The following is a 15,220-nucleotide window of genomic DNA, read 5'->3' on the forward strand; positions in this document are numbered from 1 at the left end:
TAGTCTTACATGCTGAGTTACGTAGCTGTAAGTTAATAATTAAAATAACGGCAACAGATTAAAGTTCAGGGTCTAATGTAAAAATTTTACTCATTTCAAAGGGAGATAACTCGCGTAGGGGACGGAAACACAAAACGAAATACGGCAAAAACTAATCACTGGAACCATGCTAAAAAGAATATGTAACTGTTGTTGTGTGTTTGTGCACCCTTTATAGATTGCAGCTCCTCAAAAATCGGAAAAATGACAAAAATGACATTTTTAGACCCCTGTAAACCAAAAGGGGATGGAATTCAAAGTAAAATTTCGTGGCCAATTGAATATTCCATTCAAGTACTATGCATGTTATACATATTGTTTTTTGTATTTGGTTTGTAAAAAAGATACAGGTCTTTGAAATTGAGCAATTTTGCTAGTCAATTTACACACTAAAACAGAAACAAAAAGTGTGAATACTTCATTGCACCTTCTTAAATTACGTATATTGTGCCCTATATAATACATTATACTGAAAAGGCATATTGTAATTTTCAAAATAATTATTTTAATTTTATAACTTAGAACTATTTGAACATGAATGAATAGTTTATTCTGTATAGAACCTGTATGAATTGACTCTTATGTGAAATTACGAGAATTCAAAACACTAGATAAAACGACTCAGTGATGCAAAAGCAAGTATATCTAACATTTATTTTGATTTTAAAAAAATGTACATTTTAGCAAATACTTCATAAACATGCTTTTGATAAAATGAAACACGAAAGAAATGGTTAGTTTTGCTAAACTTACAATTAAAAGAACCGACTAATGACATTTTGCCTAAGTTCAAATTACTCTAGTAACAAAAATACGCTGATACCAATGATTAAAATTCAATAGCATCTAAAAGACACTTCAATATATTGCATAAAAGAACTTGAGTAAATTTTGAGCATTCCCTCATCTTCAAAAAAACATCTGAAATAGAGAAAAAAAAATGAAATTTTCGATTTTTTAAAGTACGATTTCGTCATCAAGAAATTCATAAACAATAACGTAATTAGAACAGATAGTTAGTTATAGATAGTTTTTCAATCTGAATCATTTTTACTCTTATATTTTCATTAAAAGAACTAGAAGAGTGATTTGAAATCTGAAGTAAATTGGCAAAATTTCAATATTTGTTAATATCTCAGATTCAAAAAAAGATCCGAATAAATTTTACTTTGCTCTTTCTCAATTGTGATTTGTTTATAGAATGCGGAAATATTTATTTTTTAAGTGTACGTTTATAAATTATGGAGTTATTGAGTCACAAACTGGTAGCAATGAACTCCGAAAATTTAGGCTTAGCGTAAGCATCAACTTCTAATGTCAATAACAAAGCAACAAACAGTTCTTAAACTTCCATACTTTGCATTTCCTCATAGATATGCATGGTTTACCTAAATAAAAATTTTCATTGAAATCTGTGGCATGTCAGCCACAGCTGATTTGTTCATTTCGCATGGAATGACCCAATAGGGAGCCGGTTTTCTCTGTAGAATGAGTTTTTTAATTAGGCGTTGTTATGGCATTCCCGGAATTGAAAAACACGCTTCAAATTTTGCATCAAATTTTCAATTTTTATCCTCCAGATGTCCAATTAATCAACATCGGCAGAAAAGTATTACCTTTCTTATTGTTAGAACTAACGTGTAAACTGCATTAATCACGGCATTAAAACATCAAATAATCAAATTTAGTTAAAAATGTACACAAAAAGGCGTAGTAACCCATTGAAATTTTCGTAACTAATCATCATTTGTTATTATTCGTGAATAAATTCGATTCATCACCTACCGAAAAAAAGAAAAAATGTTTTACTTTATTAAATCTCAGAAATATTCTCCAGTAACTTTTTCCTTTTTTTTATTTTTAATGAGAGTCTGAATAATCTTATTTTATAATTAATCAAAACACACACAAAAAAAAAGAAAAAAAAAGTAACAATTTTCATGTTAGATTAAAGCAGAAAACAGGGAGCAGAATTCAGAGGCGTGCACGGGGGGGAAGGACACCTCTCGAGCCTGAAGGAGGCTCGAGATTTTTAAAATGAGGGGTGAAATATATGTAGGGACGTAGGGGTAAACAATGTGGAGAGGAGCCCGTAAAAGTTATTTGTTTTGGCCGATGGGCCGATGCCGATTGTTGGCCGATTGTTCAAAGCTGGCCGATGGCCGATTGCCGATGGCCGATGCCGTTGGCCGGTGGCAAAAAAAAAAAAAAAAAAAAAAAAAAAACTAACAGAAATTAATTGCTCAGGTATTTAAAGGGTCATTTGTTCATTATACTTTACGAATAGGGAATTGTAATCACAAAAAAAAAAAAAAAAAAAAAAAAATCAGATTTTGACCTAAATTTCTATTTTACGATCACTCAATTTAAACTTCACAAGTTTTTTCGGCACATCTGTACATGTATATGTATCTGAGAACATATAGATGACCGAAATATCCATTTTGAACACCTCCTCAGTTAATTATCGCAAATTCTCTTGTGATATCTTCATGCGCATAAACTTGCGTCTCCCAAAAACGTTGTGAAATAGTAAGTTGAAAACTCATACGTACGTAGTATGATCTAAAAGTTCGCGGACAATCTGTGTAAAACCTTACCCTGAATAGTTTACATTACCGACGCACATCTATCTACAAAATACAGTGGTGGACAAAATTATAGACTCAATTTTTTTTTCTTTTGTTTCAATTACAACATGACTCAGTTTAAATTATTTTCATTGAAGTAAAGATGAATAGATGAAGAAATAGCTCTAAAATTAGTACATCTTATCAACAAAATTTAAAAATTCATAAAATTAGAAAATTTTCAAATTTAATATTTTATCATTATGTGAAACCTGGACAAAACTATAAACTCAGAGGTAAAAAATCCAGGATTACGAGAAAGTTTCGTTCAAAAATGTTAATTTAACGCCATAGAATGAATAAATGTTGCCATCAGTGATTGCTAAAAGTTTTGTTTTCGGAAATTGATGAGAAACATATAAATGCACCGCTGGACAAAATTATAAACTCATTTTTTTTTTCATTTTTTCAATAATAATTTAACTCAGTTAAAAAACTTTTTGTTCCAGCAAAGATAAATAACTGAATAAATAGTCCTAAATTCAGTATAACTCATAAACTTTATAAAATAAATAATTTAATTAAAAAAATCTCGACTTTAATATCTTTATAATACATGAAACCTAGACAAAAGTATCAACTCAAAAGTAAGAAACTCCGCAGTTTGGTAGAATTTTATTCAAAAACTTAATCATTTAATATTCAAAAATGAACCAATGCTGAATCACAAAATTACAAACTTACAATACTGCATAAACACAACTATAAGCTGACACAATTTTTAATTTTTTTTTTCAGTTTAATTAAGTTACATTTGCAATTACTTCAGTAAAACAAAAGCATAGATTTTGGGAAATGTAATTTTGCTGTTAACGTGGATAAATTGAAAAAAATATTAACAATATTTGAAATGTTTTAAAAATTAACACTGCATTAAATCTAGCCATTAGTGTAAACTACAAACTTTTAAAAACGAGTTGGACTCCCAGTTTTCTGAATTACTTCGAATATGCGGCTGGTCATGTAGATTTCACAAGAGCTTCTAACAGCTGCAGTGGCATATGGTTCCATGCTGAAAGTATTGCCCTTTTTAATTCATCTGTGGTTTGGTACTGGTGCCAATCATGATAAACTTTGCGAACCGTGGTCCCCCCCCCCCCCCCCAAAGATTTTAAATCGGATTAAGATCCGGACTACGAGCTGGCCATTTGATAACTTTGATACCCCAGCGCTTGAACCATTCTTTTGTACTTTTCGCTGTGTGTACACTCGCGTTATCTTGCTGAAATAACCAGTTACCTCCAGCATTCAGATGAGCAAAAGGTAAGAGATGATCTTCCAGTATTAATTGGTAATCTTCAGCGTTCTATCTTCCATTAAGAAATGCCAATTCTGCTTTACCATGCTGAGAGAGTTATTTATCTTTACTGGAACAAAAAATTTTTAACTGAGTTAAATTATGATTGAAAAAATGAGAAAAAAAAATGAGTTTATAATTTTGTCCAGCGGTGCATTTATATGTTTCTCATAAATTTCCAAAAACAAAACTTTTAGCAATCACTGATGGCAACATTTATACATTCTATAGCGTTAAATTAACATTTTCGAACGAAACTTTCTCGTAATCCTGGATTTTTTACCTTTGAGTTTATACTTTTGTCCAGGTTTCACGTAATGATAAAATATTAAATTTCAAATTTTCTAATTTAATGAATTTTTTAATTTAATTGATAAGATGTACTAATTTTAGAACTACTTCTTCAACTATTCATCTTTACTTCAATTAAAATAATTGAAACTGAGTCATGTTGTAATTGAAACAAAATAAAAAAAAAATTGAGTCTATAATTTTGTCCACCACTGTAGTCACCTTGAACGACTATGCACTTCTGCCAATGTTCGTACAGCTTTTAGAAGCACTCTTGGCAGCCACTTTTCGCAACCTCCTGTAAGGAATCTTGCGCTGCTGCTTTAAGTTCATCGTGGGGAAGAAGGTGACACGTTGAGGATGCACGGTTCGATTGGTCAATACTCTGATATCACAAACAAATAACATAACGTTTCGTCGGATTTAGCTCCGTGTGACTTTTACCTGTTTCCAGCAAAAAAAAAAAAAACATTTGCATGGACGCCGCTTTCTTCCGTCAGGAGTAGGACTCGACCGATGCATCGGCCTGGCCGATGCATCGATGGTTCAACAATTTAGCCATCGGCATCGGCATCGGCGGCCGATGCTAACTTGCAGGAAACATCGGCCCATCGGCCTTAAAATACATCAAAAAGCCGATGGAATAGGCCGATGTTTTTTTTAAAAAAAGGACCTTTGGTATTTTACTTTTTAATACAAAGTAAAGGGAGTTTTTGATTTTTGGGAGTTTAAAATCGTTTACTTAAATTTCAGTATGAATTTCTATTTTAGTTACCCCTGAAAGAGTTTTTAATACTACATTCAGGTACCAAACAAGTTAATTATTGCGTTGTTTCTTGAAGTTGGATGTACGTATATACAGTTGAGTCCGCTTAATAGAATAGGTAATTTGCCAGGAAAAATTATTCTAATAAGCGGTATATTCCATTATCCGGGATAAAAATAACACATCTCAACGGTGTAGTACATTGTAAGTTTATTACATTAAGCGGGGTATTCTATTATACGATATTCCATTAAGCGGGTTCGACTGTATCTCTCATAAGTCATAACTCAAAGATGGTAAGCTGTAGAAGGTTAACTTTTCGTATGTGGGGTGTGCGTACGTTCCAGTTGTGCACTTCCCTTTTTGTTTTCGATCGGGTGTTCTGAAAAGCCGGTTTACTCATTTTTTTTAGCTACTAATTACTGATTTCAATGTAAAACTAATATAGTGTCTCAGACTGACGATCGTTTGGTGATACATTGCCGCATTGGAAACCGTGGAAACAAATATGAGATGGCGATTTGGTTTTTGTGTCATTTTGTTAGATTCCGTTGAACCGACGGTAATTTTTAATTTTTCAATATTTGTAATATGAATCACAGTAATGCATTCTTTTCTGTATCGCTTCGGCGGAGTTACAAGTTTGGGGCCTGTCGAAATACGTTTTGGGGCCCTATTTATCTATCACGGAAGTTGTAAAACATTTATCATAAGCATTTTTGTAACTCCTACGGTGTCCCTATAGTTATGGGACCTCTCACGCAATTGCAACATTTGCTATATTTTAAATCCGCCACTGCACGTCAAAACAAACTCGGGTGCAAGTTTAAAAAGATTTTTTCTGCTCCATTTTTATGATTATTTTGAACTTGATTTTTTACAACTATTTTTTGAATTTCCGAGACTACTTGCGTGCCCCTCCTCCCACTACCTCAATTTCTGAAATTAAACTCTAGTTGTACTTCTGAGTTCCTTAAATTAACACCATTCATAAAATTAGATTTTATTTTTCAAACTTTATCTATTGTTTAGAAAGAATTTAGAGCATTAATGAAAGAAATTGATTAAAGACGTTTTGAATGGTGACATAATTAGAAAATCAAAGGGACTTTTGAATTTTTTCTTCAGTAGTGCTGAAGTAGATTTAGAAACTCTTCCGAGGCGTTGGTGGTATTGGTTCTGTACTAAAAAATGAGGCCGAAGTTGGGGCCGAAGTGTGAGTTACTCCAAAATCGGAGGGTGACCCCTCCCTCCCAAACCCTCTTTCGAAGTTTCAAGCATTTCTTAAATATTTATTGCGATTATTTATTTTGGTCAAGAAATGTCATTTTGCGTATTTCTCATACTTGTTTCACCTATATTTCGCTATGCGCCTTATTTTTTGTATCATTAATAGCGATCGATTTTTTTTTCTGTTGTAAGTAACGATTTTTATGTATTTATATAAAATCAATAAGTTATTTTCGTTTTTTATAGAAAAGTTTCAAGGATTTTCTATTATGCATTTTTTTTTACATTTCAGAAAATTATTGCTAAATTTAAAAATTTAATTTGAATTTGTTTGTAAAGCTTCATAAAAGATTAAACAATCAAATTGTTCAATATTATGTTAGCAAACATCAGATCAAGTAGCATATTTATTTCGGTTATTAACTTGGTGTAAATATTGAGTTTTTTTTATTGTAGCTGCGTTTTAAGAACCTCACTCTTTTCATGGCTATTTCTTTTTTCAGCAAAATGTATTTCACTATTATAACTTTTATGAAAAATGCAAACTTTTCTATGCATAAATTTTAAATAAGTACAAAAATATTCCTATTATGACAATTTTCTTATTATATTGTTATTCAGTAACAATTTTCTTATTTTCAACTTGCCTAAAGTACCTTCTCAAAATGTGCCACCAGCTCTCCGATTATAAGGAAGGGGTGGAATTCACGGTGAATTCTGGGCTGTTAATATAATAAGCTATAAACGCATTCCCAGTAACAATTTTCTTATTTTTACTTGCCTAAAGTACCTTCTCAAAATGTGTCACTAGCTCTCCGATTATAAGGAAGGGGTGGAATTCATGGTGAATTCTGGGCTGTTAATATAATAAGCTATAAACGCATTCCCAGTAAAAATCTGTACAAAGTACACTATTGGCAAAAAAGGTAAAACTGGGAGCATAAAAAAATTACCCATATCAAAAAAGGCCAAAAGGTCGAATTTTGGCTAATTTCATGAATATTACAACTTATGCACGAAATAAAATTACAAAGCATATGATTAATTTTAAAGACAAATGAAAAATTTGCTTAAAGAAATCATTTGAAAGTTAATAGAACAAATATTTTAGCATTTATGTTTCAAAAAAGAATTTTTTATTTATTTATTTTTTTTTAAACAATCACGATTGCTTATTGCTTTCATTTGACTGTTTTGATGTCCTATCATTTTATTTTCCAGCCAGCACCCTCTGCAGCATCACCCTCGACCGGCCGCCTCACGATGCTGCTCCTCTAGCGAAAACCGTCTCCAGGTTGCGTCAATATCCTACACTTACACGAATACATACACGCACGTACACACACACACAAACACATACATACCTACACACACATACACAAACACATACATACCTACACACACATACACAAACACACACACGCATACATACAGACACCTACACATACACACACACACCTACACACAACTACCCACTCACTCACGCCTGCACAAAGACACAAACACATATGCCAACACACACACACATTCCCCCCCCCACACACACAAACACTCATACACACATTTACCCACACACTCATACCTGCACACAGACATAAACACACATGCCTACACACACATACACATACCCCCTACACACAAACACACATACCCCCCACACACCCATAAACACACATACCTACATACATACACACACACACACTCGCGATTGCGAAAAACATAATTTGAATTCCAGAGGTCAAAATTCAAATGAATTTTTTTTTTTTTTTTTTGCGATTATACCATTCCTTATTCGTAGAAAGGAAGTAAAGTGAAATGAATAAACGATCCATTAAATCCCTGATAATTATTAATTTATTTCTGTTTGATTTTTTTTCTTTTTTTGCCAACGGCCAACGGCATCGGCCATCGGCCATCGGCAATCGGCCATTTGGAGGAAAACAATCGGCCATCGGCCATCTTTGAACAATCGGCCAACAATCGGCATCGGCACATCGGCCAAAAAATGCCATCGGTCGAGCCCTAGTCAGGAGAAGATAAAGCTGCATCCCAGAATGTCCCTGAACTTTTGGATCGTGCTACGTGCAATCTGTGTAGTTATGCTTCTCCTTTTTTGACTGCTGTATGAGGAAAGAGAAAGAAAACAACAGCAAAAAAAAAGGAAAGAAAGTTAACCAATTGATTTTTTTTTTTATATTGAACACATAACTAAGATTTCAGTAATAATGTAATAACGTATGGATTTAGGTACACTATACATAGTTGAAAAATTTAAATTACGTTGTTTAATCATTCAAAAAAAAAAAAAAAAGAATAAAAATATGAAAACATCAACAAATTACGCAATTAAAGTGGAAAGATTGCACGTAGACATTTTTTTAGTAATTAAATTAAACAAAAAGGGTAACAGATAAATTACAATATTAAATCATAATAGGAATATTTTTATAGTTATTTAAAATTTATGAATAGAAAAGTTTGCATTTTTAAAAAAGCTATAACAGTGACATAACTTTTTTGCTGAAAAACGAAATAGCCATGGAAAAAACGAGGTTCTTAATGCGCAGCTACAATAAACAAACTCGATATTTATACCAAGTTAGTAATAACTGAATACATATATTACTTGATCTGATGTTTGCACACATAATATTGAACAATTTGATTGTTTAATCTTTTAAAAAAGTATATAAAAGGTATATATCCCCTATAAAAGGATTCTAATCAAATTTTTCAATTTAACCATAATTTTCTGAAACCTTGAAACTTTTCGATATTATATTATTAAAAACATGATGAAAACAAGACTAATTTATTTATTGATTTTATAAAAATACATAAAAATAGTTACTTACAATAGAAAAAAATCAATGGCTATAAATGATGCAAAAAAGATAGCGTATTACGAAATATAAGTGAAACAAGTATGAGAAATACAACGCAAAATAAAATTTCTTGAGCAAAATAAATAATCGCTAAATATTTAAGAAATGCTTGAAACGACGAGGGAGAGGGGGAGTCACCCTCTTGGATTTTGGAGTAACTCGCTACATTAAACGTCGCCTCCACTCGCAGCTTCGGCTACATTTTTTTAATACAGAACCGCTTAATACAGAACCACCAATGCGTTGGAAGGGTTTCAGAACCTACTACAACACTTCCGAAGAAAAATTTCAGAAATCTCTTTGATTTCCGAATTATGTCACTATTCAAAACGTCTTTAATCAATTTCTTACATTAATGTTCTTTTTCTTTTTTTTTGCTAAACAATAGATAAAGTTCGAAAAAAAAAATCTAATTTTATGAATGGTGTTAGTTTTAAACAACTAGGAAGTACAACTAGTTTAATTTCAGAAATAGAAGGGAGGGGGGTACGGAAGTGTTCTCGGAAATACAAAAAATAGTCCTAAAAAATTGAGTTTAAAATAATCATAAACATTGAGCAGACAAACCGTTTTAAAACTTGCACCCGAGTTTGTTTTGACGCGCAATGGCGGGTTTAAAATATAGCAAATGTTGCAATCGCGCGAGAGGCCCCATAACCATAGGGGCACCGTAGGAGTAACAAAAATGCTTATGATAAATGTTTTACAACCTCCGTGATAGATAAATAGGGCCCCAAAACGTATTTCGACAGGCCCTAAACTTTTAACTCCGCCGAAGCGATACAGAAAAGACTGCATTACTGTAATTCATATTTCAAATATCGAAAAATTAAAAATTACCATCGGTTCAACGGGAATCTAACAAAATGGCACAAAAACGGTTTCGCCATCTCACATATGTTTCCAAGTTGGTCTCCAATCCAGCAATATATCACCAAATGAGCGTCTAGTCTGAGACGCTATATTAGTTTTGCATTGAAATAAGTAATTAATAGCCACAAAAAAATGAGTAAATAGGCTTTTTAGAACACCCAATCGAAAACAAAAAGGGAAGTGCACAACTGGATTGCACGGACGCAAAATTTTTAACCTTCTACAGCTTACCATTTTTGAATTATGACTTATGAGAGATACATACGTACATCCAGCCGCAAAAGAATAACGCAATAATTAACTTGTTAGGTACCTGAATGCAGTATTAAAAACTCTTTCAGGGGTGACTAAAATAGAAATTCATACTGAAATTTAAGTAAACAATTTTATATGAAAACAATAACTCCTTTTACTTTGTATTAAAAGCAAAACAGCAAAGGTCCTTTTTTTTTTTTTCAAAAACATCGGCCAATTCCATCGGCTTTTCGATGTTTTTAAGGCCGATGGGCCGATGTTTCCTGCAAGTTAGCATCGGCAGCCGATGCCGATGCCGATGGCTAAATTGTTGAATCATCGGCGCCGATGCATCGGTCGAGTCCTAATACGTTTCTAGTATTAGAGCTTGAATGATTTATGTATCTGAAAATTTGGCCTGCTGCCACAGGCTACATTTCAAAATACCGCGGGCCACTTTTAGCTCTCGGACCATAGTTTGGAGCCCTCATTTTGCACCAATTTTCAACTTAAACCCTAAATATATCTTTAAAAGCTCTAAATTTCCCTAAATCCGACTTTCTAAGTCAATACATCCTTATGTTGATTTTGTCCATGGGTTTTTATTTTCACTTGACTACTGTGAAAGCATTTATTTTCGCGACTTTTTAATTTTGTGGTTTTCGCCGGCTAGTCGTAATTGCGGAAGTTTAAGCTCAAGAAATATTCCAACTTAATAGATTAACTTTCAGTCTTGGGCATGTAAAATCAGCGACATTTTCAGCTGTCGCAATCAGCGATATCTTCAAATAAATAAATAAATAAATAAATAAATAAAATGTAAAAAGCACTTATGTTTGCGAGCCGCAATTTTCGCAAAAATAAGTGCTTTATGCGGTATTTTCACCCGTTCAAACTCTTTCGGACCGATTTGAAGAAAAGGAGTAGGAGTTTGGAGTCGAAGGCTTTAAAATTTAAAGAGTCGGAATCGGTCATTTTCTCTCCGTGTCTGTATTTCCGCGAAGTCTGTGGGGTCAGAAATGGAGTGGTGGAATCGGAATCAGACTGATTTTAAGGTAAAATAGTCGAAGTTGAAGGCCCTAAAATTAAATGAGCCGGAGTCGGAATTGGGATATGCATTCAGAATCAGCGCATTATGGAGATTATTATTCAAAATGGAATTTTTCAAAAATCCCTTAAAATACCTAAATAATAATAATAATTAACAAAAAGCTACATATGCTTTTAATCCAAAACATTTCCCAACTTAGTTAGTCTGAAGCAAATCCACCCTTAAGTTTGGGATCCATATTGGTATTTAAGTTTCTACATAGGCGCTAATGTTAAGCTTTGTTAAACTGTTCGAAACTTAAAGAAAAATTGTTTGATAATTATGGCTAGATAAAAAGCAGGACTCAAAATATTGCAGCGATCGACTCATAATAGGCTCGAGATCGCCGGGTTGCCTGCCCCTGCAATCGTTAAAACTCAAAATATCCTTGGTCAAATTTCAAATTTTTTTCAAAAAAATACACACAAATATCTAAGCTTTAACTTTCATTCAGCATTTAAAAAAATGTCAATACAGTAAAAAATGGAAAATTTTGAAGAAAAAATTCCAAAAATTCTAAAATACTGTTTTTTAAAAATTATATTTTTTGCAGTAAATTTTTTTTTCAAATTTTCCGAATAAATATTAAAGTAAACTGTTTGAAAAAGGTCTGCTCCAAATTTCATTACATTTTCCTTATCAGTTCTTGACCTATAAGAGTTTGAATGTAAGAAATCCTGAAAAATTGCATCATGAAGAAAAACGCGTTTAAAGTTTCAAAGTTAAATATAATATTAGTTAAATGCATACAACAAAAATAACTATATTTTTCTTTAAAATTAAGATAGGAGCAAGATTCAAAGTTTTCCTTTTAAGCAGAAAAAACGGATTTTTTTTTTATATGATTAAAAAAAAAAAAAAAAAAAACCTTGACGAGTTTTGTGCACCGGACCCCCTTAAAGTTAAAATGAAATTAATTAAATGGGTGCTACAAAAATAATTATACCTTGCGTTCTAATTAAGAAAGAAACAACATTCAAATGTAATTTTAAGCAGAAAAACGGAAAAGTTTTTAATGATAAAAAAAGTTGCAAAATTTGACGATTTTTTGATCCGGGCTCCCTTAAACAATAAGTACTATATTTCTAACGAAAACACTGGAATTTGATAGACAAATATACACAAGAAAGTCGTTGAAATTAGCTAAAATATCAGTAGCAATTAGACATAGTTAAAAACGGTAAACACAAAGGTAAACACGTATTTGCATCTCGTAATTCAAAATCACAGCGCATTAGGATTCGCAGTAAAATAGGTATAAAGCACACGACTACAGAGACTCACTTCGGGAGCGGCTTCTGGGTCATTCCATGTCAATCAAAATGGTGGCAAAAGAAATCATCTTGGCTTATGTTTAAAGGCTCGTAACTTTTCAACCCCTTTATCAATCCCAATATAACTTATATTTTCATAAACATAAGCCAAGATGATTTCTTTTGCCACCATTTTGATTGACGCAAGGACGGGTATAAATGATTGTAACTCATTAACATATTATCACAATCTTATTTTCCTAATAATTTGTTAAGTATGATGTAAACTTGAGTTTAAATTGGGTTTAACTTGTACATTCCTCTACATTCTTTTCTGCGAAGGTTATCTTTTAATTTTTTGACACGAAAAGGGAGTAACTTTGACAGAAATTTCCTCACAATAGGCTCCCTTAGATTTTAACCGAATTTAATGCACAGGTATTTCTAAGTGTGTTAAAGCATCTAGTAGAATAATCTCGGTGGGCCATTCACAGGAAGTCGTTAAACACACATTTTATTTTATTTTCAATCCAAAAAATGAAGCTCCATTCAAAAATACTGTTACAAATCCTGTAAATAGTAATTATTGTAGTAACGTAACCTGTAAATAGTTTCCCGTAATGAATATACAACCCCTTTTCATATGGCTAAAGCATACGACCCCCCTATTTCCTTTTTGTTCATTGATAAAATTTGATAACGGTCTACTATTTTCCAGAAGCGTGTGGGATATTTGAGAGATTTCTTTTCGGTGTGTATATAAGCCGTTAGCGATGGATAAAAAGGGAGTTTCGATTGAGAATTTGTGCTGTGAGTGTATTAGCTCTGTTTATTGCGAGGCATTTCGCTGTGTTGTTTTTCGTATTTGGAAGTAAATACGTGTGTAACCGTTGAGTTTACGGTTTGTGTGATATTTGCTTAATTGCTGATGATTAATTTAGCAGTTGTTGACGATTTCTCCTGTACATAGTGTAAATAAAACTCCTGTGTTTTTATCAAGAACTGTGTCATCCTTTCAAGAAAGTTGGAAGTCTCGCCGGATCCGTTACAATACTGTTTATTAAACTGTGTTCCCCACAAAATGAAAGTCAATACACGTAAAAGAAGTCACAGCATGAGAATTTAGGTGTATACGAAATAAATACAAACATCAGAGTAAGTTTTTAAAATTATTGCTCAGTAAACGTATTTATTACTTTGACTTATAGAACACACCGAAAGCATTAAACTTGAATCTAAAAGTATTATAAGGATGTTATAAAAAATATATATGAATAATCTTTTTAATGAATACACTTTAGATAAATATTGTCCTTAAATATTGTTCCTTGTATTTACATTTACTTCAGCTGATGGATTTGCAATTCAATAAGAGTAAACATCGATGAGCTTTGCATAAATTCGGTTTCGTATGAAGTGTAAGATAATAATTGCAAATATAATTTTCTTGCACTGTATTTTAAAGAAATAAATATCTTTGCGAGTTGTTTGATTGCTACAGAATTTTAAAATAGTGATAGCAGATAACATCATGTATTACATAAAAAACAGCAATCATTTATAACTTCTTGTTCCTTATACGTAGACTTGTTTCAAAAATTAGAACTTTCCACTTAAAAAGCACATTTTAATCTCACAGTGGACATAAAAACTTAAGACCTATCTACAATTCTACATTGCCCGTGCTGTTGTTCTGATATCATATTCATGTAAGTAAAAGCTGTCATACACTGTCAAAAGGATTCAGAAACGTTCTTCGAAAAACTTGGGCAGTTGATGTGTCCAATTTCTGCCAGTTACATATCTTGAAAAAAAACCAAAAAAAAAAAAAAAAAAAACAAAAAAAAAAAAAAAAAAAACAGGCATGTTCTCCACTTAAATTCAGTAAACTATTATCATGGGAGCCTCCTGAAAACTTTAGAAATCTTCCTGCCAGTCGTGTCTCTGGAACTTCAAAGTAAACTTTGGTAGGTATAATACAATAGCTTAGCACCTTCCTAATTTGTCAAGAAAGTTCTAAAATCAGTATATGAAACATAGCCAAAGCTAAGATAGAATTTCAAGTAAGTATCAAGAATATTACTCTCATGCAATTCTTGCAAAGCTACGCAATCCACTGACTTATTCACTCCCTTTGAGAGGTTAATCAGTCTGGATGGGCCGTAGTCGAACTGATGCCGATACACTTTATAAATACGCGCAGTTAATCTTTGAAATGGGAGCGAAAAATATTTTTCACAACAGTCAGAAGTCTGCATTTGTGCAACGGGTAGCAATTCAGGAAGCTTTTTGATAAAGATACTTGGATTTTTTTTCAGGAAATGGATAAAAACCATTGAAATCTTGAAACGTTAAACGGAAATAATTAGAAACATTTTGGATTTTTTTTACGGTGTATTCTTGCCCAAAGTAAGAATGTGATAGACAAAGCAGATCAGTTGTTGCTTCACTTTCTTCGATGTAGATTTCTGTAAAATTCATTTTCTTCAGTAGAGGTATAACACTCATCACTCATAAGAACCTTTCGTGTTAAACTATTAGTAAAATCTACCTTTCTTAGCAAAGCAAAAAATTATATTGTCGAAAAAATCTATCAAATTGAGAAATGAATGTGACTGGGCAGAAAGAAGTC

Source organism: Uloborus diversus, chromosome 9, assembly GCF_026930045.1.
Source record: "Uloborus diversus isolate 005 chromosome 9, Udiv.v.3.1, whole genome shotgun sequence".
NCBI classification, from domain to species: Eukaryota; Metazoa; Arthropoda; class Arachnida; order Araneae; family Uloboridae; genus Uloborus; species Uloborus diversus.